The sequence below is a fragment of the Salmo salar genome, chromosome ssa26 (assembly GCF_905237065.1).
Source record: "Salmo salar chromosome ssa26, Ssal_v3.1, whole genome shotgun sequence".
In the NCBI taxonomy this organism is placed as follows: Eukaryota; Metazoa; Chordata; class Actinopteri; order Salmoniformes; family Salmonidae; genus Salmo; species Salmo salar.
This window is the reverse complement of record NC_059467.1, coordinates 39,008,642-39,022,903: the sequence shown is the minus strand read 5'-3', so window position 1 is coordinate 39,022,903 and position 14,262 is coordinate 39,008,642.

Sequence of the window (14,262 nt, the reverse complement as noted above, 5' to 3'; positions counted from 1 at the left end):
CCTGTCCCTCCCTCTCTCACTCTCCCTCCATCTCGCCCTCTCTCTCTCCCTCTCCCTCTCTCTCTCCCTCATGTCTCTCTCTCACTCTCCCTCTCACTCTCCCTCAAGTCTCTCTCTCTCTCTCTCTCACTCTCTCCTCTCCCTCCATCTCCTCTGTGATAAATATGTCGTGTAATCAGTGTAAATATGTAAATAATGAATAATAATAATAATAGAAGTAAATAAGTGTAAAAATAATAAATGTGAAGTAATAATTAATGGCATGTGTGAAACCAAATGATAAATGAATGAAATGAAGTAGTGGAAATGAATGAATGAGCCGATAATGAAATAATGGCAGATGTTAATAATGTGTAATAATGAAAGTTAAATGGTGTAAATAATAAGTAAATAAGTTAATGAAATATAAGTAATAGTAATAAATAAATGGTGTAAATAAATAAATAAAACGCTATAATATCTCTCACTCTCTCTCCATCTCCTCTCTCGCCTCTCCTTACCCTCCATCTCCTTTCTCTCTCTCTCTCCTCTCCCTCCATCTCCCTCTCTCTCTCTCCATCTCTCTCTCTCTCTCCTCTCCCTCCATCTCCCTCTCTCTCTCTCACTCTCCCTCCTCTCCCTCTCTCTCTCTCACTGTCCCTCCATCTCCCTCTCTCTCTCTCTCTCTCTCCTTTCCCTCCATCTACCTCTCTCTCTCTCTCTCCAATCTCCTCCATCTCCCTCTCTCTCTCTCACTCTCCTTCCATCTCCTCTCTCTCTCTCTCTCTCTCACTCTCCCTCCATCTCCCTCTCTCTCTCTCTCCTCTCACTCTCCTCCATCTCCCACTCTCTCTCTCTCCCACTCTCCTCAATCCTCTCTCCCTCTCTCTCTCCCTCCATCTCCCCCTCTCTCTCTCTCTCTCTCACTCTCCCTCCATCTCCCCCTCTCTCTCTCTCTCCTTTCCCTCTCTCTCCTCTCACTCTCACTCTCCTCCAACTCCCTCTCTCCCTCTCTCTCTCACTCTCCTCCATCTCCCCCTCTCTCTCTCTCTCTCTCCCTCCATCACCCTCTCCCTATCTCTCACTGTCCTTCCATCTCCTTCTCTCTCTGTCTCACTGTCCCTCCATCTCCCCTCTCTCTCTCTCACTGTCCCTCCATCTCCCTCTCTCTCTCTCTCTCTCTCTCTCTCTCTCTCACTGTCCTCCATCTCCTCTCTCTCTCTCTCCCTCCATCTCCTCTCTCTCTCTCATCTCCCTCTCTCTCTCTCTCCTCTCTCATCTCCCCTCTCTCTCTCTCCTCACTCCTCCTCACTCCTCACTCACTCCTCACTCCTCACTCCCACTCTCCTCTCCCTCAAACTCCCCTCTCTCTCTCTCACTCTCCCTCCATCTCCCCCCTCTCTCTCTCACTCTCTTTCCTCTCTCCCTCTCTCTCTCCTCCATCTCCCCCCCTCTCTCTCTCTCTCTCTCTCACTCTCCTCCATCTCCCCTCTCTCTCTCTCTCCTTTCCCTCTCTCTCACTCTCACTCTCACTCTCCCTCCATCTCCTCTCTCCCTCTCTCTCTCACTCTCCCTCCATCCCCCCCTCTCTCTCTCTCTCTCTCCCTCCATCTCCCTCTCTCTATCTCTCACTGTCCTTCCATCTCCTTCTCTCTCTGTCTCACTGTCTCCATCTCCCCCTCTCTCTCTCTACCTGCTCCCTCCATCTCCTCTCTCTCTCTCTCTCTCTCTCTCTCTCTCTCTCTCTCACTGTCCCTCCATCTCCCTCTCTCTCTCTCTCCTCCATCTCCTCTCTCTCTCTCATCTCCTCTCTCTCACTGTAAATAGTGTGCATAATAATAGTAAATAAATGAAATAAGTAAACAAATAAATAAATAAGTAAATAAACCAAATGAAATGAAATAAATAAATAAATGTCGTCAAAATAATAAATAATGATGTAAAAATAAGATCAAACAAAAAAAAATAATGTAATGAAGTAAATGAAATGAGTAGATTAATAAAATAATGTGTGTGTGTGTGGAGTAATGAAGTAGTAAGATAATAAAAAAATAATAGTAATAGTTAATAAAAATGTGTAATGAATGACAAAATGGTGTAAAAGCTGTGTGTAAATAAATAGATGTAAAGTAATAATATGAAGTAATAATGGCGTTAAGTAAGGTGTAGGCGTATGATCTCCCCTCTCTCTTACTCTCCCTCATCTCCCCTCTCTCTCTCCTCACTTCTCACTCACTCCTCACTCACTCACTCCTCACTCTCTCCCTCCATCTCCCCTCTCTCTCTCTCTCTCACTGTCCTCCATCTCCCTCTCTCTCTCCCTCTATCTCTCTCTCTCTCTCTCTCACTCTCTCACTCTCCTCCATCTCCCTCTCTCTCTCTCTGCTCTCTCACTTACCCTCCATCTCCCTCTCTCTCTCTCTCTCTCTCTCTCTCCCTCTCTCTCCCTCTCCTCTCTCTCTCTCCATCTCTCTCTCTCTCACTCTCCCTCATCTCCCTCTCTCTCTCACTCTATCTCCCTCTCTCTCTCACTCTCCTCATCTCCCTCTCTCTCTCTCTCTCACTCTCCCTCCATCTCCCTCTCTCTCTCTCTCTCTCTCTCTCTCTCAATCTCCCTCCATCTCCCTCTCTCTCTCTCTCTCTCACTCTCCCTCCATCTCCCTCTCTCTCACTCTCCCTCCATCTCCCCCTCTCTCTCTCTCTCTCTCTCTCTCACTCTCCCTCCATCTCCCCTCTCTCTCTCTCACTTTCCTCTCTCTCAATCTCACTCTCCTCTCCTCCTCTCCTCTCTCCCTCTCTCTCTCTCCCTCCATCTCCCCTCTCTCTCTCTCTGTCCTGTCCTTCCATCTCCTCTCTCCCTCTCACTGTCCCTCCATCTCCCTCTCTCTCTCTCCTGTCCTCCATCTCCTCTCTCTCTCTCTCTCTCCACTGTCCCTCCATCTCCCTCTCTCTCTCTCTCTCCCTCCATCTCCCCCTCTCTCTCTCACTCTCCCTCTTGTCTCCCCCTCTCTCTCTCACTCTCCCTCATCTCCCCTCTCTCTCACTCCTCCCACTCCTCACTCACTCCTCACTCACTCACTCACTCCTCACTCCTCCTCCTTTCTCCACTCCTCTCCTCATCTCCCCTCTCTCTCTCTCACTCTCCTCATCTCCCCTCTCTCTCTCTCTCTCACTGTCCCTCCATCTCCTCTCTCCTCTCCTCCCATCTCTCTCTCTCTCTCTCACTCTCTCGCTCCCTCCATCTCCCTCTCTCTCTCTCACTCTCTCACTTACCCTCCATCTCCTCTCTCTCTCTCTCTCTCTCTCTCTCTCTCTCTCACTGTCCTCCATCTCCCTCTCTCTCTCTCTCCCTCATCTCCCTCTCTCTCTCTCACTCTCCCTCCATCTCCCTCTCTCTCCTCTATCTCCCTCTCTCTCTCCTCTCCCTCCATCTCCTCTCTCTCTCTCTCTCACTCTCCTCCATCTCCCTCTCTCTCTCTCTCTCTCGATCTCCCCTCCATCTCCTCTCTCTCTCTCTCTCACTCTCCCTCCATCTCCCTCTCTCTCCCCTCTCCCTCCATCTCCCCCTCTCTCTCTCTCTCTCTCACTTTCCTCATCTCCCCCTCTCTCTCTCTCACTTTCCTCTCTCTCAATCTCACTCTCACTCTCTCCCTCCATCTCCTCTCTCCCTCTCTCTCTCTCTCCCTCCATCTCCCCCTCTCTCTCTCTCCCACTGGCTCCTTCATCTCCCCTCTCTCCTCTCACTGTCCCACCATCTCCCTCTCTCTCTCTCTCACTGTCCCTCCATCCCTCTCTCTCTCTCTCTCTCACTGTCCCTCCTCTCCCTCTCTCTCTCTCCTCCATCTCCCCTCTCTCTCTCCTCTCCCTCATCTCTCTCTCTCTCACTCTCCCTCATCTCCCCCTCTCTCTCCTCACTCCTCACTCCCTCACTCCCTCACTCCTTACTCACTCCTCACTCACTCCTCACTCACTCACTCTCCCTCCATCTCCCCCCTCTCTCTCTCTCACTCTCCTCCATCTCCCCCTCTCTCTCTCTCTCCTCTCCTCTCTCCTCCTCTCCCTCCATCTCCCCTCTCTCTCTCTCACTCTCCTCTCCTCCCTCTCCCTCTCTCTCTCTCTCACTCTCCTCCAGTTCCCCCTCTCTTCTCTCTCACACTCACTCTCCTCCTCCTCCATCTCCTCTCTCTCTCACTCTCGCTCTCTCTCTCTCTCTCACTCTCCCTCCATCTCCCCCTCTCTCTCACTCACCCTCCTTCTCCCCTCTCTCTTTCACTCTCCCTCATCTCCCCTCCCTCTCTCACTCTCTCATCTATCCCTCCTCTCTCACTCTCCCTCATCTCCCCCTCTCTCTCTCACTCTCCCTCATCTCCCCTCTCTCTCTCACTCTCCCTCATCTCCCCCTCGCTCTCTCACTCTCCCTCATCTCCCCTCTCTCTCTCTCACTCTCCTCATCTCCCCCTCTCTCTCTCTCATCTCCCCCTCTGTCTCACTCTCCTCATCTCCTCTCTCTCACTGTCCCTCATCTCCCCCTCTCTCTCTCTGTCATCTCTCTCACTCTCCCTCATCTCCCCCTCTCTCTCTCACTGTCCCTCCATCTCCTCTCTCTCCCTCTCCCACTCTCTCACTCTCCCCTCATCTCTCTCTCTCACTCTCCCTCTCTCACTCTCCCTCCATCTCTCTCTCTCTCTCACTCTCTCTCCTCTCCCTCCATCTCCCTCTCTCTCTCTCTCTCTCTCACTCTCTCACTTACCCTCCATCTCCCTCTCTCTCTCTCTCTCTCTCACTCTCCCTCCATCTCTCCCCTCTCTCTCTCCATCTCTCTCTCTCTCTCTCTCTCTCTCACTCTCCCTCCATCTCCCTCTATCTCCTTCTCTCTCTCTCTCTCTCTCTCTCACTCTCCCCTCCATCTCCCTCTCTCTCTCTCTCTCTCTCTCACTCTCCCTCTTTCTCCCTCTCTCTCTCTCTCTCTCTCCTCTCCTCCATCTCTCCCTCTCTCTCTCTGCTCTCACTCTCCCTCCATCTCCCACCTCTCTCTCTCTCCTCTCCCTCCATCTCCCCTCTCTCCCTCTCTCCTTTCCTCATCTCCTCTCTCTCTCTCTCTCTCTCACTCTCCCTCATCTCCCTCTCTCTCTCTCTCTCACTCTCCCTCCATCTCTCCCTCTCTCTCTCTATATATGTATGATAATAAATAAGGTGTAAATATGTGTGTGTGTAAGTAAATAAGTGTAAAAGTGTGTAGAAGTAAATGGTATTAGTTATTGATAATGTGTAAATGCCGATAAGGTGTAAATGTGTGAATAATGAAATAAAATAAGGTGTAATATGTAATAATAATAATGAGAAATATGTAAACAATAAGTAATGAAATATTAAGTAATTAATAATAATAAAAAGTAATGAATAAGTATTAAAGTAAGTGTAACATGTGTATGTGTGTGGCCGTAAAAATAAATGTGTGTATGAAATAAATAAAGTGTAAAAGCATCACTCTCACTCTCCTCCATCTCCTCTCTCTCATGTCCCTCCATCTACCTCTCTCTCTCTCACTGTCCTCAATCTACCTCTCTCCCTCTCTCTCACTCTCCCTCCATCTCCCCTCTCTCTCTCACTCTCCCTCCTTCTCCCCTCTCTCTCACTCTCCCTCCATCTCCCTCTCTCTCTCTCTCTCTCACTCTCCCTCCATCTCCCTCTCACTCTCCCTCCATCTCCTCTCTCTCTCTCTCTCTCTCAATCTCCCTCCATCTCCCTCCATCTCTCTCTCTCACTCTCCTCCATCTCCTCTCTCTCTCGCTCTCTCTCTCCTCTCCTCAAGTGTATATGTATATGTAAACGTTAAAATAAAATAATAAATAATATGTAAATAATAATAAGTGTGGCAATAATAATAATAATAATATAAGCCATCAGATGTGCATAATAAGGAACCAATAACAAGCAAATCAAATGAAGGCGCTAGTAAATTAATATATGTGAACATAATAATATTAAATACAAAAATAAGTGTAATAATAATAATAATAAATAAGGTAATAACAATAATAATAATATTAATAAACGTCAGGCGCAAATTAATAAAATATGTATGTATGTAAGTAATAAAGTAAGGTAATAATAATAATAATATTAAACGTTAAATAAATGCAATATATAGCAAACTATGTATAAAATGTGGCATGTATGTATATATATATGTAAATAAATAAGTGTAAATATAGTGTAATAATAGTGCAGACAACGATCAGAAATATAAGCCAATAAATAAATAATAATGAGTGTATGTAAGCCAAATAAGATGTAAATAATAATAATAATAATAGTAAGATCAATAATAATAATATTAGTGTAAGCGTTAATTTAAAGTGTGCAAATATGTAATAATAATATTAAACGTTAAATAAAATGTGCGTATGCCAATAAGCATTAAATAAAGTGTTAATAATAATATGGCGATAAATAAAATGTAAAATAATATATATGTGGCATCAAAGTATGCATGTAAATGTGCATAGTGTGCATGTGTATGGGTGTGCATGTGTGTGTGTAAATGCGTAAATGAAATGAAGGCCAAATGAAATGAAGTAGTAAAATGAAATGAAATGAAATGAAATGGAAATGAAATGAAATGAGTAAATGAAGTAAGGTGTGCGTATTGTGTGAAGTAATGCGTGGTGTAAATGTGTGTGTGTGAAATGAAGTGTGAAAATGAAGTAAAATGAGATTGTAAAAATGTGTGTGTGTGTGTGTAAGTAATAAGAATAATAAATAAATTATTAAATAATAATAATATGTAAATGAATAAAACGATACTTATATATGTATATATATGTAAATATGAAACTAAAAATAAATATGCATCGTTAATATAATAATAATAAATATGAATAATAATAATATGTGAAGTAATAAAAATAAAGTGTAAATAATAATAAGTAAATAAGATAATAAATAATAATAATAATAATGAAGATAAAAAATAAGATGTGCAAAGACAATAATAATATGTAGTAAACGTTAAAGTAAAGTGAATGACAATAATAAGTATTAAATAAAGTGTGCATCGTGTAATGAATAGATATGGGCAATATGCGGTGAAAACAACAAAGTGAGTGTGGCAATAATAATGACCAATAGTGTAAATAATAAATAAGTAATAAATAAATAAATAAATAAATAAATAAATAAATAAATAAATAAATAAATAAATAAGCCTGGCCGATATACATAAACGTGTCCGTCTTAAATGCATGTAAATAAAGTGTAAATATGTAATGCGCATGCGTGTAAATGTATGCTCATGTATGTTCATATATGTGTATAAATAATAAATAAAGTGTGCATATATAAGCGGTCAAAATAGTGTAAATGGCATGTGTAAATGACAAATAAGATGTAACATGTATGTGTGTAAAAAATAGTGCTCGATATATGGCATGTCAAAATCGTATACATAATAGTAAATAATATGATCATAAATAAATAAATAAATAAATAAATGATAAATAAATAAATAAATAAATGAAATGAAATAAGTAATAATAATTAACAAATGTGAGCAGATAATAAGATCAATAATCATAATGATAAATAGGGTGTAAAATGAATGATAGTAGTGATGAAAATGGGTCGTAAATGTGTGTGAAGTAGTAAAAATGGTGTGGCGTAAAGTATTAATGAAGTAAAATGGTGTGAAATGTTGTGTGAAGTAGTAGTAGATTAATGGCAAATAGGTAATGAAATAAAAATGGTGCGATAAAGTAAAGTAAGTATGAAATAGTGTGCATCATATGTTATATCTCCCTCATCTCCCTCTCTATCACTCTCCTCATCTCCCTCTCTCTCCTCTCCCCATCTTTCTCTCTCACTCTCCCTCATCTCCCCTCTCTCTCTGCTGTCCCTCCATCTCCTCTCTCCCTCTCTCCTCTCCTCCATCTCTCTCACTCTCCCTCATCTCCCCTCTCTCTCTCTCCTGTCCCTCCATCTCCTCTCTCATTCTCCTCCATCTCCCCTCTCTCTCTCCCTCTCCCTTTCTCACTCTCCCTCATCCCTCTCTCTCTCACTCTCCCTCTCACTCTCCTCCCATCTCTCTCTCTCTCTCTCTCTCTCTCTCACTCTCTCACTCTCCTCCATCTCCTCTCTCTCTCTCTCAATATGTAAAGCGCATCGATGTATGTAGAAATAAAAATAAAATGTAAAAATAATAATAATAAGACAACAATATTAAATAATATAATAATATGAAATAAAATAAAATATTAATGTGATGTAAGTAATATTAATAATGAAGTAATGAATAAGGTGTAAAAAATATGTTTGTGTGTGTTGTGTGTGTGTGAAGTAGTAGTAAAATAAGATGTAAAGTAATGTGTGGTAATATTAATGAAATGAAAAATAAGATTAAAGTATTAATAAACGTGCAAATGACCAAAAATAAGATGTTGAAAAAATGTGTGTGTGTATGTGTGTAAATTACAAAAATAAGATTAACCATGATGTAAATATCGTGTATGTAATAAATAAGTAATAAATAAGGTGTAAATAATGTGTGTGTAAGTAAAATGGATGTAAGAATATGTATGAGGAAAAAATGTTGTAAGTAAAGTAGCAAGTAGCAATGACCGTCTGGTGACAAAGTAATAATAAGTGAAGATAAGTGTGAAAAAAAATATTGTGTGTGAATGGCGATAAAGTAAGGGTCATTAACAAAATATTGTATGTGGAAGCAATAAATAAAATTAATGATAATGTGTAGTAATGAAGTAATGAAGTAAAGTGCATGTGTGTGTGAAATATTAAAAATGGTGTATTAATAATAATAAGCAATAAGTAAATATAGATGTGTATAATAAATAATAAAATAAATAAGAAATAGTCATATGTAATAGAATAATATGAAATATCAAATAAGATAATAATATGAAATATGTGGAAAAATAGTGTAAAAGTAATAATAATGTGTGTGACCATGTGTGTGTGTAATATGAAGCAATGAAAGTAAGTGTAATAATACAATAAGTGTGTGATAATGGCATGTTAAGCGTAAATAAGGTGTAAAAATATGTGTAATTAAGTAATGAAATATGATGTAAAATATTGACAATAATGATAATGAATAATAAATAATAATAAATAATAGCATAATAACGTAAATAATAATAAGGTATGCATGTAATAATAATATGTAAATGTCATCTGGTGTAATTAATAATAAGTAATAAAAATAAGATGTAAAAATAATAAATAAGTGTAAAAAATAATGTAGTAATGAAAATAAGTTAATGAAGATGTGTGTGTGTGGACCAATGAAAATGAAGATATTAAGTAATGTGTAATGAAGTAAATAAGATTAAATAATGTAATGAAAAATATTAATAGTATTAAAATGGATGTGCGTGTGTGTGTGTATAATAACAAACATATAGGTCAAAAATAATAATAATGAGGAAACTAAGTAATTAATAGATGACAAATGTAAGTATTAAATAAAGTCGTAAATAGCAATAAATAATATAAGTAATCCTCCATCTCCTCTCTCTCTCTCTCTCTCCCTCCATCTCCCCCTCTCTCTCTCCTCTCCCTCCATCTCCCCCTCTCTCTCCTCTCACTCTTCCTCCATCTCCTCTCTCTCTCTCACTGTCCCTCCATCTACCTCTCTCTCTCTCTCTCTCACTGTGCCTCCATCTACACTCTCTCTCTCTCACTCTCCTCCATCTCCCCCTCTCTCTCTCACTCTCCCTCATCTCCCCTCTCTCTCACTCTCCTCATCTCCCCCTCTCTCTCTCTCTCTCCCTCATCTCCCCTCACTCACTCACTGCTCCACTCCTCACTCCTCACTCCTCCTCCTCACTCTCCCTCCATCTCCCCCTCTCTCTCTCACTGTCCCTCCATCTCCCTCTCTCCTCTCTCACTCTCCCTCCATCTCCCACTCTCCCTCATCTCCCTCTCTCTCTCCTCTCTCTCCTGTCCCTCCATCTCTCTCTTCTCTCCCTAATCTCCCCCTCTCTCTCTTACTCTCCCACATCTCCCCTCTCTCTCTCTCTCCCACTCCTCCTCACTCCTCCTCTCCCTCCATCTCCCCCTCTCTCTCTCCTGTCCCTCCATCTCCCTCTCTCACTCTCCCTCCATCTCGCCCTCTCTCTCTCCCTCTCCCTCTCTCTCTCCTCTGTCTCTCTCTCACTCTCCCTCTCTCACTCTCCAAATGGATAATATGTGTGTGACGTATATGTAAATAAATAAATAAATAGTGTTATGTGTAATGTAATAAATATGTAAATAATAAAATAAGATGTAAAATGTATGTGTAAGTAATAGTAATAATAATAATAGCCAAATGATAAATAAGTCAATAATAAAGTAATAATAAATAATAAAAATAGTGTTAAATGTAGTAAATGATAAATGAAATAAATGAAGCCAAATAAATAAATAGTAAATAAATGAAACAATAAGATAATAACAATAATAATGAAGCGTTAAAAAGTAAGATAATAAATAATAATAAATAAATAAGTGTAAAATTAATAATAATTAATAATAATCCCTCCATCTCCCTCTCTCTCACTCTCTCTCCATCTCTCCCTCTCTCACTCTCTACCTTGCCTCAGTCTCCCTCTCTCTCTCTCTCTCTCTCTCTCACTCTCCCTCCATCTCCCCTCTCTCTCTCTCACTGTCCCTCATCTCCTCTCTCCTCTCCCTCCATCTCCCCCTCTCTCTCCCTCTCCCTCTCTCACTCTCCCTCATCTCTCTCTCTCCTCTCCTCCATCTCCCTCTCTCTCTCTCATCTCCTCTCTCACTCTCTCACTTACCTCAGTCTCCCTCTCTCTCTCCCTCTCTCTCTCTCATGTTCATAAATAATATATATATATATATATATATACTCACTCTCCCTCACATCTGCCTCTCTCTATCTCTCTCTCCTTTCCTCTGTCTCCTCTCTCTCTCTCTCTCACTCTTCCTCCATCTGCCACTCTCTCTATCTCTCTCTCAATCTCCCTCCATCTCACTCTCTCTCTCTCCCTCTCCTTTCATCTCCCTCTCTCTCTCTCTCTCTCTCACTCTCCCTCCATCTCCCTCTCTCTCTCTCTCTCTCTCACTCTCTCCCTCCATCTCCCTCTCTCTCTCTCTCACTCTCCCTCCAGGTGTAAAAATTAATTAATAAATTAATATGTATAAATAAATCTAAATAATAATATGTAAATGTAAATAAGTGTAATAATAATAATGGGCGAAAATAATAATTAAACAATAATAATAAATGACAAAATAAAGTTAATAAGTAATGAAAGTAATAATAATAAGCCAAATAAGTCAATAAAAATAATTATTAGCCAATAATGAAGTAAGATGGTAAAAGTATTAATAGCGATGTGTGAAGCGATGAACAATTAAATTTTGTGGTGTGAAATGTTAATAAAGTGTAATATTAAATAAAACGTTAAAAAATAAAGTGTATAATAATATGTATATATGTATGTAATAATGTAAAGCGTTAAGCAAAACATAGAAAATATGTGTGTAAATGGTGTAAAAATATGTGTGTAAAGGTGTAAAAATAGTAATAAGTAATAAGTGGAGTGTAAAATGTGTGTGTGGTAATGAAATGAAGCCAAGTAAATAGTGAAATGAAATGAAATGAAATAAATGAAATGAAGTAAGTAAAATGAACAAAAAATATTAGTAAATAAAGTTAATAGCATGTGTAATGAAGTAATAGCAAATGGATCGTAAATATTGAAAATGTGTGTAAATAAAGTGTAAAGCCAATAATGAATAATAATAATAAGTAATAAATAAGTGTAAATGTATATGTAAACTAAAATAAATAAATAAATAATAAATAAGGTGTAAAAAAATAATAAAATAATAAGTAAATAAGATAACATATAATAAGTAAAGTGTATGTGGTAATAATAAGCGATGGGCTAGGTGTGGGCGCAATAACGGTGTAAAGCGTTGGCAGTGTAATATGTAAACATCAGTGTAAATGTGTGTATGTGTGTAGTGGCGTTAAAATAAAGTGTAAAAATAACTCAATGATATAATAATAAAATGTGCGCGTGTATGTAATAATATCATCTCCCCCCTCTCTCTCTCTCACTCACTCACTCACTCACTCCTCCTCACTCACTCACTCACTCACTCACTCACTCCTCTCCCTCCATCTCCCCCTCTCTCTCTCTCACTCTCCCTCCATCTCTCCCCCTTTCTCTCTCTCCTCTCCTCACTCTCCCTCCATCTCCCTCTCTCTCTCTCTCTCTCTCTCACTCTCCTCTCCCTCCATCTCCCTCTCTCCCTCTCTCCTCTCCTCCATGTCCCCTCTCTCTCTCTCTCTCTCTCTCTGCTCTCCCTCCATCTCCCCCCCTCCCTCTCACTTTCCCTCCATCTCCCCTCTCTCTCTTACTGTCCCTCCATGTACGGATAATATATATATATGTAATAAAAATAAAATGTATATATGTAAGCCATCGTGTAAATAATATGTAAATATGCATCGTATAAATAAGCAAATAATAAACCAAATAAATAAATAAATAAATAAATAAATAAATAAGCTAAATAAGCAATAAATAATAAGTGTAAATAAGCATTAAAAGATCGTGTAAAATAATAAATATTAAATAAAGTGTAAATAGCCAATGTAAATAAATAAATTAATATGTGTAAATGTTTGTGCATGTAGTAAATAATAAGTGTAATATGTAAGCCAATAATAGTGTAAATAAATATGTAAATATGTCGTCTGATAAAATAAAAATAATAAGTAATGGAGTGTAAAAATAATAATAGTGTGCATGTGTGTGAAATAATAAAATAGTGTAAATAATAATAATGAAATATTAATGAGTGTAAAAAAAATAATATTATTAGGCGTTAAATGAGTGTAGCATGTGTGAAAGCGTTGAAAGTAAAATATTAATAATAAGTAATAATGTGAAGTAATGAATGGGTGTAATAAGTGACAAAATGAACGTGAATATTAATGGCGTTAAAGTAAATTATTAAAATATTGGTAATGAAATGGTGTAAATGTGTGTAATAATAATAAGTAATAATAGATATGTGTAATAATAGTAATAATAAAATATGCATCAGTGTAATAATATGTAAATAATATGGCAAAATAAAAATAAGTGTAAAAATAATAATAATAAATAATAAATGAAATAAGACAAAATAATAATATTAAGTAAAAATAAGATATTAAAAGTAACATAATAGGGTGTAATAATATTAATAAGTAAAAATAAGGTGTAGTAATAATGAAATGACAAAAATAGTAGTGAATGTGAATAGTAATGAAGTAAATGACAAAAAATAATATTAATGAAGTAATAGATAGGGTGTAAATAATATAATATTAATAATAAGTAATAAAAATACAAGGAGTAATAATATAGTGTAAATAATAAGATAATATGTTGTATTAAAGATATTAACCAAATAAAGTGTAAAAATAATAATAATAAATAATATATAATGATAAAAATAAGATTCTAATAATAAATAATAAATAAATAGGTGTAAATATATAGTAATGTAAGATAGAGAAGTATATATAATAATAATAATCAGTCAGTATTAATGAATATTAATGACGTAATGACAAACAATAAAGTTAATGCTTATCAATAAATATAAAATTAATAATGAAAATAAATTAATAGCAAATGTATAGTAGCGGTGTGAAAATAGTGTGTGTAATGGCGGTAAATATTAATAATAAGCAATATAGTTAAATATATAAATAATAAATGTAATATATAAATACGAGACATATGTAAATATTGATTAAATAAATAATATATAATAAGTAATAAATAAGTTAAATAAAGTGTAAATAATAATAAATAATGATTAATAAGTGATTAGCATAATGCATGTACGTATTGTAATGATGTAAAAAAATAAATATAATGAAATGCATAATGGTGTAAAAGTAATAATGAAACAATGCGTGGTAACCGAAGTAGTAATAAGTAATATGTAGCGATATAAATTAATAATATATAAACGTTAAGCCGAGTAATAAATAATGTGTAAATAATTACAAATAATAATATCTCTCACTCTCCCTCATCTCCCCCTCTCTCTCTCTCACTGTCCCTCATCTCCCCCTCTCTCTCTCTCACTGTCCCTCCATCTCCCTCTCTCACTCTCCCTCCATCTCTCTCACTCTCCCTCATCTCCCCTCTCTCTCACTCTCCCTCCATCTCCCTCTCTTTCTCTCTCTCTCTCTCTCTCTCTCTCTCTCACTCTCCCTCCCTCTCGCTCTCTCTTTCTCACTCT